The sequence below is a fragment of the Lagenorhynchus albirostris genome, chromosome 7 (genome assembly GCF_949774975.1).
Source record: "Lagenorhynchus albirostris chromosome 7, mLagAlb1.1, whole genome shotgun sequence".
NCBI classification, from domain to species: domain Eukaryota; kingdom Metazoa; phylum Chordata; class Mammalia; order Artiodactyla; family Delphinidae; genus Lagenorhynchus; species Lagenorhynchus albirostris.
Window position 1 is genome coordinate 12,719,185 of NC_083101.1, and position 14,533 is coordinate 12,733,717.

Consider the following 14,533-nt stretch of genomic DNA (forward strand, 5'->3'; position numbering starts at 1 on the left):
GGTGGACCTTGCTGACGGAGCCAGGCACAACATGGATGGGCCGCTCTGAGCTGGGCCCGTGCCCAGTGTGACATCCACCAACGTCACCCCCGGGACAGCCGGTCGAGGCCTTCGTTTCTTTTCTGGGCTTTCCATTCTGGACGCTTCAGAGAACCTGTGGTTTCCCAGGGGGCTGACACCCTCCGTTTGCCCAGGTCCTTTCGGTGGGGAGAGGAGAGGAGGATCTGGGGGCCCTGTAGGCCCACATGCATTTATCTCCCTTAACTTAATCCTCATGACCACCCGATGGCGGCAAGCCCACCTTTCTGTGGACGGACTAACAGGCTCAGAGGATGAGTCGCTAGTCCACAGCCACAGTGTTGGTACGTGGGAGAGCCCAGAACTTGAGCCCCGGGGCTGTCTGGGTACAAGGCCTGTGCTGTTTTTAAACCTCAGAGAGAGAGAGTTGAGTGGGACACATCCCTTAGTCCACAGCACACTCTCTGTGCCAGGCCCCTCTGAGGGCTGACTCTATTTTCATTTTTCCCCTTTATCCTCCAAAGCCACACCCAGCCCCTCCCCCCACCACGACAGAGACCCATTCCAATGGCGGGATATATACCCCTAAAAATGCACGTAGCTCTGTAAAATGTGTACGGTTGTTTTGTGTGCGAATGTGGTTTCAATTTACATAGATGGCATCGTGCTGTGAATTTCATTGTGCCTCACTTTTTTCACTCAACACTACATTTTCAAGATCTATTCTTGTTGCGACGCGGACATCTAGTTCTTTGCTCCTGACTGCTGCCTAATATTCCATGGTGGGCTTCCGTCATGTTGTACTACCCATCCTCCCAGGGGTGGGCACGCAGGTTGCCTCCACCTCCGGTGACCGGGAATGACGCTGGGACAAACGTTCTTGGGTCCAGCCCTTCGTGGATACGTGGGAGAATTTCTCTGGGATTATATTCCAGGAGGAGGGTTGCGGAGCCGTGCACAGACTTCATTCCCCAAGACTCCCAGCGAAGCCCATGTTTTTTTCCCCAGCGCCGCAATGCCTGCCTGCGGTCCTTCCCTCGTTCCTGCCTTCCCTCTTCCTGGGGATAAAGAGCCCCGGCCCAAACCCCTGCCCTCGAGCAGCTGTCCTCAGGGCGCAGCACCAGAGTCTCTTGATTCCTACCCTCACCCCCTGCCTAGCTCAGTGTCTCCCTCCCGAGAGGTGGGAGTATGGAATTACTCATCCTCCTTGGGTGCCAAATGGCAGAAGCTAGACATAAAAGACACTCCTTGAGAGCTGAAACGCAGAGGGCCTGAGATATCCTACCCTCCGAACCAGAGGCGCCTGCCAGGAGCCCTTTCCTCTTCTGTGACAGCACCACTCCCCGGCCCAGGGAGACAAGGCTATTGTCAGCCTACTGTGTGCTCTGTAATTTACAAACGTCGATCTGAGTTTTTTGTGAGAGCCCAGTAGGGTACGAAAGATTACCTCCACTTTACAGAGGACGAGCCTTACCTCGTGTCCACGGCCAGCGGAATTTAAGCCAAGGCTCATCAGACCCCAAAGCCTGACTTTTCACCCCAGGGCAGGCCCGACGGTGGCAGAAGGCGAGGCTGCCCCACAGAGCCGGCCTCCTCCGTAACCGCCCCCATTAGTTCTTTGTCTGTGACCTCAGGAGAAAGGCTCTCTGCCTGCACGCTCTGGCCTTTGAGGACTGCCCTCAGCAGCCGGTGGGCCTCAGTTTCCCCGAGGAGGCTGCGGGGGAATCCGCACCTGGCTGTCAAGCCCGGGGGGTGGGGGGCATGGTGGGCGGGGAGAGCGGCGGCACACAAGGAGTTAAGTGCTGGTGAAGCCCACTTGTGCCACACGCGAGCAGCCTGGTCGATAATTACAGCTCCGAAGTCTCCGGGCTGTTCGAATAGTGCAGCTGCAACCTCTTCAGTGGTAACCCTGAAACCAGACCAACTGGGTTTATTGTGCTGAACCAGTCCTCAGGCCCCTCCCCGATGGTTACAAATTGACAGCAATGGACTTAACAGCCCTCTTCACTACCCCTTTCACTCTCTACCTGGCCGCTCAGTCACCAGTTTGAATGACAGATGCCTCCCCTCCCAGCAGCTGCTTCCCAACCCTCCCCTCCACCTCCCCTGTGCCGCGAGGCGGCTCCCCTGTCCCTGCCACGCCAGGGTGAGGCTGCCCAAGCACATTTCATCAATATTTAAAATGGAATTAAACCTGCAGCTTTGATTAATGCCTCCCAGATCCCGGCAGTTGTGATTACTATTTTGCAAATTGCGATTGTTGGAATATGTTAATATGATTGTCTGAGAACATCTTCACCTTCTAGGATAATTTTCCCCCTTTTTCGGCAGGACGAGGGGGGAGAGGAGGGGAAAAAAAGATGGGGAAAAAAACACCCTGCAAACTCTTTAATCAATTGTAAATTATTACCCTCGGCACAATTGCCGGTGGTTCAGAGGAAGGGGAGGGAGATTTCTGGTTTGGTGCATTTATCTTGAAAACTTTTGGCCCCCACTGGCCCAGTAATTCCACCCTGGGATGTTATGGGAATAATCTGTTTGTCTCGGTACTATTTAGAATCAAGAAAACTGAAATAACCTATGCTTCTAAAAACAAGAGGATGATTACTTTGTTGTATATTCATTCATTTAACAAATAATTTCTAAACACTGACTATGTGCCAGGCATACTGCTAAGTTTGGGGGGCGGGTGGGAGACACCATGTGCCACATGAGAATTTAGCAGCCACTGAAAAAATATGGTTAGGAAGTCTGTATAGCAACATAGGAGGAATGTTTCTGATATTATAATAAGCAAAAAAAAAAGAGATGGAAGGAGGTAAGAAACAAAATTCCATAGACAGTATAATCTGTGTAAAAATTGTGCACAGAAGAAAAATTAAAAATAATAAATTGAACGTGAATCATGGTCAGCTCTGAGCAGTGGGGCTACAGAGGTTCTTCTGTTTTTGTTATTTCCCAAATCTTTCATTAATGTGTATCTGCAATAGAAAATAAAAATAATCATTGGCTTTTTTCCTACCCTCTAATTTATTGCCTTGGTAATTTCATGCATTTTAGTAAATGAAGCAAAATGTTTCTAGGTTCCTAGAAACACCAATAGGGTTCTTGAATTTCTAAAAAGTAAAAAAATATTGGTAAAAATGCATAAAAGTTGGAGAATAGACAGATCTCCTGCGCAGAAGAATTCCAAACAATTTATGTGGGTAGTCTGCCGTCAAGGAGATGGGGCATAACTCCCTATTCCTTAGATGTGGGCTGCATAGGGATTTCCTCGTAAAAAAGACAGTATAGGAAGGGGGTAAAGAACCAAAAAAAGAGTAACTTTTCAATGGAGAAACCTGACAAACACACCTCATCCAAGTGATCAAGGTCAACATCAGCAGTGATAAGCCCTATGGATAGTGTATAGCCTTGATATGATGAAAATGGCCCTTACCTCTGTGGTCTTCCTCCCCCAAACCCACAACCCCAGTCAAATCATGTGAAAACCATCAGACAAATTCCAATCAAAGGACATTTTACAAAACACTTGCCCAGTACTCCTCAAAAGTGTCATCGAAAACAAGGAAAGTCTGAGAAACTCTCACAGCCAAGAGGATCCTAAGGTGAAGTGACAACTAAATATAATGTGGTGTCATGGGTGGGATCCTGGAACAGAAAAGAGACATTAAGGAAAGATGGAGGAAATCTGAATGAAGTATGGGCTTTAGTTATTTTTATTTAGTTAATAAAAATGTATTGATATTAGTTCATTAATTGTGACAGATGCATGGTACAATATAAGATGTTAATAATAGGGACACTGGATGTGGGGTATAGTGGGAACTCTCTGTACTATCTTTTCAATAATTCTGTATATCTGAAATTGTACTAAAATAAAATGTTTATTTTTAAAAATGCCTGAAAATCCAGTGTGCTCTGTAAAAGGTGAGATTATCATGTTCTCCAAGAGGAGTGGAAACCTTTTCACATACCCAACCATCCAAAATAAAGTCCTTCACGCCCTTTCCTCTGTCCTGGGCCCTGCACTTCACAATTTATGATTCTACACAAATATGGAGAACAAACTAGTGGTTACCAGTGGGGAGAGGGAAGGGAGGAGGGGGCCATACAGGGGTGGGGGTGGGGAAAGGGGTTATTATGGGATTATATGAAATCATATGTATGAAACTTGAAAATTGTAAAGCACTATAGAACTTAAAGAATCTTTCATTCAATAAAAAAATTTATGAGCCTACACTTACTTGCAGATTTCCTTACATAGTTTTCTCTCCCACTGGGCTGTAAACTTAATGCAGAGACTATGTCTGCCTGTTGACCACTGGACCCAGCGTGCCGTAGGCAACCAACAACTGCTTTGCCAGTTGAAGTCTGGAATAAGTCTGTTGCCTTCTGATCTGTCTTTGATTGCTATCAACAAACATTCCTGACACCTATTTCTTGGCATTCATGTCTCATCTCAAATGTCACTTCTCAGTGATCCCTGATATCCGGTGTTCATTTTATCTCCTTCAGGGCGTATGCCTCTTGCTGCAATTTTCTTGTCTATTTACATGTTGTCTGTCTCCCCATCCACACTACAAGCTCCAATGAAACCAGGGCCTTGTCTGCTTCTTCACTGTGGCACCATCAGACCACACAGTGTCTAGCACACAGGAGTGCTTAGCCCACATCTGTTGAATGAATGAATGAACGATTAAGTCAACAAGCTCAATCCTGTGGCCAGCCCTGTGCCTGGTCCTGGGGGACAGAGGGGACTGAGACCCAGAGGGTTGACCCAGGCACTCTGTGGCTTAATCTGTCTGCTCTTGGGGCACAGAGATTTCTTTATTCTGGTCCTCAAGCTTTGGAAGTGACCTCGCTGCTTCCTGCATCCCCTCCCCTGCTGCCCCCAATGAATCTCACCCATCACTAGGAGAGCTGGGCTTCTTACAGAGAAGAAAAGGAACTTGCAGCAAGAGAGACCCCCGAATCTGACCATAGGCCACCCAACTGAGAAGCTTTCCCTGTGAAGGCTCCCCACTCCTTCGCCTGGACCTTAAGAACTTTCCAGCCTGCCTCCCTCCCCGGCTGTGAAATGCAGCTACCCTGACGTAACACAGTCGCCCACAGGCATGTGTTCAGTGCCCCCGTGCCTTTGTACAAGCTGCTCCAGGGAGCGGGGGACACCCTTCCTTTCAGGACCTGGTTCAGGTTCAGGGCCTCTCAGAGCTCAAGAGAGGCCCAGGGTACTTCCCATTTCTGGACCTTAGTGAATATAAAAGTGAAGAAAGACCTAAACATGAGTATAACAACTGCAATATATTTTAAACGTGTACGTTTGACACATTAATTCTTTCAACACACCCAATGTAACATGGATGAGTTTTTCTAGGATTTCTGTCAAAGAAGTAGAAATACACAGCGCATTAAAGATGGTGTGGTCAGGAAGCAGGGCTGCCTGCATGATCATGGTTTCCTTTCAGGCCTATCACAGCCCCAGCTTCAGGCACCTGATGAATGTGTGTCCCCCTGGCCGTCCTCTGCCACCATGGGCCCTGCCTGGATGTCACCTTCCCTGACCCAGGCTGCGGTCATGGTCATGGTCACCATGATCAATTCACTCTTCAGAGCCCGGCGCAGATCCAGCACTTGAAAAGTATTTAATAAGTATATTAAATATACTTATTTAATATGGATGAATGAATAAAGAAATGTAACTTTGGGGACATAAAAGTAATAAGTTTGCTCTGTGGGATTTAGAAAAAGGGGGAAGAATTTCTTCCCCACCCTCAGCCAACGGAGCTGAGAGGGCAAAGCAGACATGCCAAGGGCGGGGCCAAGGCCAAGGGCGGCGCCAAGGCCAAGGGCGGCGCCAAGGCCACCGGCCGCTGTTTCCTTTCCTGTCTCGAGGCCAAGGACCGAGCAGCCCCACCACATGGGGAGGATGGGTTGTCTGGGCTCACACCTGGGCGCGAGCCACGCTCCGGAAGCTCAAAGCCCTGGCTGGCCTGGGGCCCCACGGTGAGGGTGGGAAGGGCAGGCCCGCACAGGCCACCAAGCAGGGCCCAGGTCACGGAGAGTGTCATTCGTGCAGCCTGCAGGCCGGTGCAGTGCTGGCGGAAGAAGAGTCCTGAAAGTCGGACGGCACATGCAACACAACGTTGGCTCCCCTGATGGCTGGCAGGGAGGCGGTGTGGCGCAGTTGTTAAGGGCGCGAGCTTTGGAGCTCGGCCGCCACTAGCTCAGAGACCTTGGGCAGATGGCCTCGCACCTCTCTGGGTGTCATTTCCTCATCTGCGGAGGTGCCTGCCTGGAAGGTTTCCTGGGAGGATCAACTGAGGTCATTCCCGAAAAGTGCTTAGCACAGTGCCTGGGGCGCAGGAAATGCCCAAAACCAAAGAAAGCCAGAAGCTGTCTTTGCAAGATGGGACTTAAGGGCCCCTGCGACTGCACAGCATAGGCTGGAGGGAGTTCAGGGTCCTTTGTGAGCCCTGCCGCCATCTTGCTGGGTGATCTTGGACAAGTCACTGCCCCTCTCTGAGCCGGCTCCTTGTCTGTCTAGTGGGTTTAACCAGACCTCCGGCAGAGGGCAGACTGGGGACTGGCGGGGCTGAACGGCCCTAGGTGGGTACCCAGGAAGTGTGAGCTCGGATCATCATTTCGATGGGCCTTTAATTCCCAAACTGGGTACCTTCAAGGGGGTGTTCTTAAGGAACTCAGCAGCCCTGGAACTTCTGGTTCCCTGTGGGGGCGGAGGGAGGCGCTGGGGAGGTGGAGGTCTTTACACAAGGATCAAGAGCCGCAGCTCAACTAGTGCTTTTATTCAGAGCGAGGGGCAGCTTGGGGCAGGCGAGCACAGAGAGGGCAAACGGGCTGATTCAGGTCATCAGGCACCCGCAGGCCAGATGTTGCTGGCTCATGGCACGCCTTTGGGCCAAGCACACCGGCAGCGCCCACCTGGTGTGCGGGAGCCTCGGGTGGGGACAGGGAAAGGGAGGAGACCAGGTGAGTCAAGGTGTCCAGCCTCGGGAGAGGGGATGAGGGTCACACTGGCCGAGCACCCGGGAAGCACAGGGCTCTGTGGAAAGGGGGCACGTCCATCCTCTTCTCAGTGAGTAAAAGGCATTGGCCCCAGTCAGGACGAGGAAACCAAGGCTTGGGGTGCGAACCGTCTCCCCACCTCATTCCAGCAGCGGGGAGGGGAAGGGCACAGAGTGCTGGTGTGAAGGTCACACTTGATGAGGCTGTGTGTGCACGGGCACAAGTGGGCGTGTTTCCGTCGAAGTGTGGGAATCTACCCAAGTGTGAGCGTGAATGTGTGCAAGTGTGCATCGGTGTGCCGTGAGTGTGTAAGTGGCTCTGTCTGAGGCGCAGGGTGAAGAGAGAGTGCGCCCGTATGGGGACCCTCAGGCTGCGTGTGACACGCGGTGTGTGGCTGGGTGAGTGGCAGGCGGTGTGTGAGCGTCTGAGTCTGTGCGTGTGTGATCAGATGTCAAGGGAGGAGGCGTGCAGCTTGCAGTGACAGCCCGGCGCGCACCCAGAACGCCAGGCCACGCCAGGCTCCAGGGCAGGAGCTCTGCCGTGAGGGCTGCCCTCTCTTCCTGGGGTCAAGGCCAGCGCGCTCTCAGACGGCTCCTGTGTGAACTGTGGCTGGGGCGAGAGGTGCATGGCAAACCTGGCACCCCAGGCTGTGGGCAGGTGCAGTCCCCAAAGCCCGGCCACACCCTCTGTGCAAATGCAGGGGTGAGAGCGGCACCCAATGCCGGGCCATCCCTGTCCCAACTCCTGCAAAGAGGCTTTGAACTTTGCTGGCAGAGGTGTGGCCAGAGGCCAAGGCCACAGCGTCGCCAATATTGACTGACGGGTGGCTGCCCAGGCAGAGCCCACCATCGGGCAGGAAGGGAGGCCCGGGGCTGCTCTTGCTTTCCCTGTAAAGGAGCATCTTCTGGGCTGGGTGGGTGGAGGTCTCCAGGGGGTAGGGGTGGGTGTGGTGAGGCCAGGCTGCTTCACCCAGGGGGAACTAGAGGGGCAGGGCCCAGCACCCACAAGCTTGTCAAGGCCTATTCAACTGTAAGAGACATGGGAAAAAATGACTGACTCTGAAACACAGAAAGAGAAACTGCAACACTGAAATTAATAAATGTTATAATTAATGCATAAAGCCTGAATTAATTATTAAATTTAGAAATCAAAACAATGTTATTACACTTGAAATCAATTCGTAGGCTTGGTTTCCTCATTTGTCAAGAATTCTCCAGTGTGTACATGGCTCTCAAGAAATCACAGCCAATTGTTAAAGTCTTGCAGTCACACCATCTACCAAGCAAAGTCTGAAAAATCCTTTCGAAGTTTTAACAGCAAAAAATTACATTTAATATGGGAGCGTGGCTACATTCTGTTTTAATATGTTGAAACCATTGGGTTGAGACCTTCGAGGTCAGACCTAGGGCTGGATCGGGCTGTGACCGGGGGAGGGTGAGTCTGGGCAACGAACATGGTGAGCTGGGATCAGGTCCATGTGCCGGGCACATGCAGGTACTTTCCATGCCTGATCTCATGCAATTCTCATACCACCTTTGTTACATGCACAGTTGGTGTCTCAGGTGGCATTGCAGATGCTCCAGTTGGTGGGTAAAGGGAAAAGTGCCCACGGTCATAATGACCTTTGGGAATCTCTTAGGAAAGCCCCAGACTGGAGAAGGACGTCTCACTAAGTGTCGTACTATTGGGATTCTGACACTATTGGGACAGAGAGTTATTCCTGCTGTTGAGGTCCAGATGCATAGCTGGCCTGTGTTTATGGGCCCTACTGGTAAAAAAAAAAAAAATACACATCCTTAAATACTAGCATCAGCCTGTGTGTGGCAAGGTGCTCACACAACAGGAGGTGCACAGGGACGCAGACCAACTGATTCACATCTCCCACACTCACTCCAGAGCAGGTGTGTGCTAAGTAGGGGAGGGTGCAAAGTCACCAACACCATCTATATTGCTATTCTTCTTGTTTCCCTGATTCCCACTTCTATTTTTCAAGCAGTCATAATTGCATTTGTGTTCACTAAAGATGTCTGTGATGCCTGGCCGCTGTACACAGGCAGCGCTGGGAAGCCAAGTGCTGAGGCCAAGGTCACTCGGTCGGCCCTTACTCTAACCCTCTGCTCCCTTCTGCCCCTGCTCTCCAGCTGCGTGTGGACAATGGACTGACAGGGACAGGCCTGTCCTCCAGGTGGCAGATGCTGGGGACAGAATTAAGGCTGGGACAGTGGGGATGGCCAGGAGGGATGTTAGGATGTTAAGGACCTACGGAACTCAGGCTAGAACTCACTTAATCCTCACAGCAATCTTGCAAAGTCAGTGTTATTATTTTTTAAAGATTTTTTTAAAAAATTAATTAATTAAAAAAAAAATAAAATAAAAATTAATTAATTAATTAATTTTTGGCTGGGTTGGGTCTCCGCTGCTACACGTGGGCCTTCCTTAGTTGTGTCGAGTGGAGGCCTCCTGTTGCGGTGGCCTCTCTTGTTGAGGAGCACGGGCTCTAGGCGCGCGGGCTTCAGCAGTCACGGCACACGGACTCTAGAGCGCAGGCTCAGCAGTTGTGGCGCTTGGGCTCAGTTGCTCCGCGGCACGTGGGGTCCTCCCACACCAGGGCTCAGACCCGTGTCCCCTGCACTGGCAGACGGACTCCCAACCACTGCACCACCAGGGAAGACTCAAAGTCAGTGTTATTATCCCGTTTCACAGGGGAGGGCTCTGAGGCTCAGAGAGATGGAATTATATGTCCCAGCTCACTCAGCTAATAAGGGGGTACAGGCTCATACCCAAGTCTATCTCCAGAGCTGCAGCCCTCAGCCACTACAGACTTCCCTGAGAAATCTTTCTGCAACTACCACGTCTTTACTGTCTGAAGGATTGAAGCTAAGCTCCCTAACCTGGCATTCAAGCCTCTCTCCAGCCCACACTGTGTCCCTCTGCTTTGAATGCCCAGCTCAGACACACTCCTACACACCCATCAAAGCCTACTCTGTCCATCACTGCCTAAGGGAGGCCTTCCTTGACTACTCCTCTGTCTCCCAACACAGTAGTGGGTCTCAGGTGCTCCATCTTGAGTACCCAGGCCCCTGCATCTCTGTGCCTCTGCTCATGTTTTCCTTCCTTTCCAGGCAGCAAAATCCACCTCTCAAACTTTAAAGCCTAGCCAAACACCACCTTTTCCAGAACATCAACTTGACTTGGGACACACTTACCGTTTTCTCTGTGCTCCCCCAGCACACTGTGCTTCTGACTCCTGGCACCAGCAAAGCAGGGCACTCCCGGTTTTTTGGAGAAAGAATCTCATATCTGGGACTTCCCTGGTGGAGCAGTGGTTAAGAATCCGCCTGCCAATGCAGGGGACATGGGTTCGATCCCTGGTCCGGGAAGATCCCACGTGCCGCAGAATAACTAAGCCTATGCGCCACAACTACTGAGCCTGTACTCTGGAGCTCGTGACCCACGACTACTGAACCCACGTGCCCAGAGCCCATGCTCCGTAACAGGAGAAGCCACCGCAATGAGAAGCCCGCACACTGCAATGAAGAGTAGCCCCTGCTCACTGGAACTAGAGAAAGCCCGTGCGCAGGAATGAAGACCCAACCCAGTCACAAATAAATAAATAAAATAAATTTATTTTTAAAAAAAGAATCTCAAATCTGATATTCCACATTAAACATTAATATAAACATCATGGAGAATATAGACTTATGTTGGACTTCCTTCCATGTACTTTTTTTATGGTTTCTGTTATGTTACTTTCTGACCTATATTTTGAGGGGCAGGTTCTCTGCAGGTTCTCTGCAGCCTTTTGAACACTTAGGCTCTAGGCTTCCGTCCAGAGAGTGCCCATCCCGGGTCCTGTGACTGTTTATGCATCTCTCCCCACCCCCGACCCTGCACTGGTTTGGGGAGGTGGCAGGCACTGAGGTGGCCCCCAGGTGAGACCCTGGTATCCGCAGGGGATCAGTGAGGGCCCGCGTCTGGAGGGATCCTAGAGGGTCTGAGGCTCCAGATGAATAAGAAATGCTGAGGATGATGGGAACACATCCAGAACAGTGCCAAAGGCGGGCTAGAGAGATCAGGGGACTGCAGGCCTCCAGCCCAGTTTTGAAATTGGCATTAAAAGCAGGTGGGAGGAGGCCAGAGGGCAGCTTGCCAAGGTCACTCTGGCTCCTCCCTTTGGGGCACGGAGTTAAGGAGGCCCCTGCATCTCGACCAGCACTAGTCCCTGGGATATAAAATAATCCCAACTGTTATCTGTGACAGGCCTTAAGCTCCTCATGGGCTGGGCACTGCTCTCACTGCATCCCCTGCATCATCTCAATAACACTCACCACAATCCTGGAAGGAAGGTCATAGTTCCACCCCCACTTGTCAGATGAGGAAACCGAAGCTCAGAGAAGTTAAGAGACTAGCTTGAGATCACACAGCCGGCCAATGGCAGAGCCAGGGTCTGAGGGCAGATCTGGCAGAGTCCCTGGGGCCGGCCTGTAACCCTGCCTGCCTCTCCTGGACCTGAGGTTGAGCAGGGCTCTCAGCCAGCTGCCCTGGGTTCCAGCGTGTGGGCTGAGGAAGCGAGATGAGGCTCCTGCCCCCTGGGCTCTGGCCTCGCATCCACTTCTATTAAAGGAGACGAAACAAACCACGGGGTGCTGGCTCGGGTGGACTCCAGCCACGGAAGGGGAAGCTGTATCCTTTGGATGCCTCCAGGAGGCTGCTGTGGGGGGTGGGGGATGTATTGCTGTCAGAGTCCTGTGGGCACAATGGCTGGAAAGGGAATTTCCAGGGCCTTTGGAATTGGAACTGGGAAAAGAGTCAGGCAGGGGGCGGTTCCCGCAGGTCAGGGAGGGGCGCAAGGCAGGGCAGGCTGTCATTCCTAGAGCAAAAGGGCCTTGACGGGCCGATCCCACCCTCTGTAGGGGAGGGGGGTGGCTTCTGGTGTATGTCTCTGGGGAGAAGAAGGTCCACAGCTTTGCCAGACCCTCAGAGAAGTCCCTATCAGTTCACAGTGTGGCCTCTGGTGTCAGAGACGCCTGGGTTCAAGTCCCGATTCCGCCCTTTAGTAACTGCTCCTGTCAGTAAGTTCTCTGAGGCTCAGTTTCCCCATCTGCCAAATAGGGATAATGATGCATTCCTCAGGGGGCTGGGATGTGGCGAGTCCCTGGCACAGTAAAGGCATTTGATACTATAATTCCCTTCATACCCCTTTTGCTTAAAGCAGATGCCGGGATCTGTGATCCGTGTGGGCATTTTCTTTGGCAGTTACAAGTGTGATATTATCCCTCCACAAAGCCTTCATTATGGTGCTGCTAACAGTACCGCAGATATGGCAGGCATGGCCCTGCGTGCCAGCCTCCAGGTGATTATAACATTTGGGTAAATTGCCTTTTGTCTTGAGGAGAGATGACAGCGGGAGGGGGCGGGGCAGGAGACTTGCTCGGCCATTTTGCAGAAACCACGGGGGAAGCAGGGTGGGGGGCAGCCTGGGTTTGCCGAAGGAGCCCTGGCTGGCGGTGGGAAGGTGGGTCCTGCCCCGGCCCTAACACAGACAGGCTGTGTGGGGTCCGGCACGTCATCCTCCCTCTCTGGGTCTCAGCTTTCTCACCTGTCAGGTGGAGGCAGAGGCTTCAAGATGAGAAGAGTCTTGGTTTGTTGGTGGCATTGAAAGACTCGCGTTCCTTGGCCAGTTTTTGAGCAATAAAGTGGGCAGAGAACTATCTAGGGAAAAAGAACCACTACTGCCATCTTACACTCCTTGGATATTTTTATGTCTCTGGGCCACAAGGAAGGCCCTTGGTTCTTTCTTTCTTTCACTAATAAACTCCAGCTTCTCATTCAGAACCAGCTCAAATGTCATCTTTGCCTCTGAGTCAGCTAGACCTGGATTCAAATTCCAGCCCTGCCACCTATTACCCGGGTAACTTTGGGCAAAGCATTTCACCTCACCTCAGTTTCATCATCTATAAAATGGAAATAATAAAGACAACTATTTCCTAGATAAAAGAAAATAAATTATGTAAAGTGCTCAAACCAGCGCCTGGAACATAGAAAGCACTCAGTAAATGGTGGTTATTATTATTACCCTGCTTTTTCACCTGAAATAAACTATGGCTACCTTTGTATATCAATAGGTCCATTCCTTCACTGCCATTTTAATGGCTGCATTGTATTTTATTGTAAGCCTATATCATATATTATCTTTTACTTGGCCGCACCACGCAGCTCGCAGGACCTTAGTTCCCCGACCAGGGATCGAACCCGGGCCCACGGCAGTGAAAGCACTGAGTCCTAACCACTGGACCGCCAGAGAATTCCCGAGGCTATATCATATATTATTGAATGAGTTCCCTCCTGCTGGACATTTGGGATGTTTTTAGTTTTCAACTGTTTAAATAATACCAGAAAAACTTTAGAAGGCCAAGTGGTCTTTCACTTCTAGCTGCTCACTCTGCAGCTTTGTAAAGTTGGGTGGGGAGCAGATAAACACCAATGTCTGGGAGCTCCATGCCCAGGCCTCTGTGGACAGACAGTCTTGGAGTTGGCTGGGCAAAGTGGAAAGAGGCAAATCTCTGGAGGCAGATGAGCCCAAGTGTGGATCCCAGTTCCTGCCAAATTTTCTGGGGATATTCTTTAACTTCACCGAGCCTCAGCTTCCTCATTTGTCAAACAGGGATCATGCGAATACACCCCTCCCCTGTAGTTGAGTGCCCGGTGCAGGGTCAAGGCTCAGTCAGTGCCACCTGTCACCCCACCCCCCTATCATCTTCATCCTCTCCTGGTGGAGCCAGCTGTCACCTCCAAAAGACTCCGAATCACCCAGGCCAGATCACTCTTTGGACCCCGATTCACACCCCTGCTTCTTCCCATCGTCCATTTACCCGAGCATACATTCAAACAAGGCTCGTGATCTTGATTTTAAATTCTGTCTGAAACCTACAGGTTCAAACGCAAAGGGGCCCTCTCTGCAAATAATAACTGGTATGCGATATTTTTAAGAAGCCCAAGCCATTGTTTCTGATTGAAGGAAAGTTGGTGCTATTTTGAAGAGGAGCACGATTAAGCGGTGGCGTTCTCTCTAACCGTTGGGAATTATACGCTGTTTGAAAGATTTGTGAGCTCTAGGACATTTGCCAGATGTGCTTGATTCGACATTTCAGACAACAAAGGGGATAATGTTGGCGGGAATCTTGACAGCATTTCTGATGATCAGGATATTCTTTGAGGATGGTACTGAGACCTTTCGGGGAGGAATTTCAGCTTTTACATAAACTAATTTGGGATGCTCACTCTCTGTCTTCCACAAAGCAAATTTAGTTCATTGTTAGTTGTATATGTTAAAATGGTTATGAGCGTTTTTTCCTTTGAATATTAATAATGTGCCTTTCATCTGAGACACGCGCATGGGGTGTCATTAATTGCGGGGAGGGAGGAAGGCTTAGTGGTGCAGTTATTTTGCAAATGATTCCTGATAGTAACGTTGAGGCAAGCAACAGCT

General features: G+C 50.8%; 1 protein-coding gene across 1 annotated transcript in view; it reads right to left on the reverse strand.

The window, feature by feature from the left end:
* MORN5 (MORN repeat containing 5) overlaps positions 1-14,533 on the reverse strand; it is a 33,421-nt gene that overhangs the window by 272 nt on the left and 18,616 nt on the right. The gene's annotated exons all lie outside the window — the stretch shown is intronic.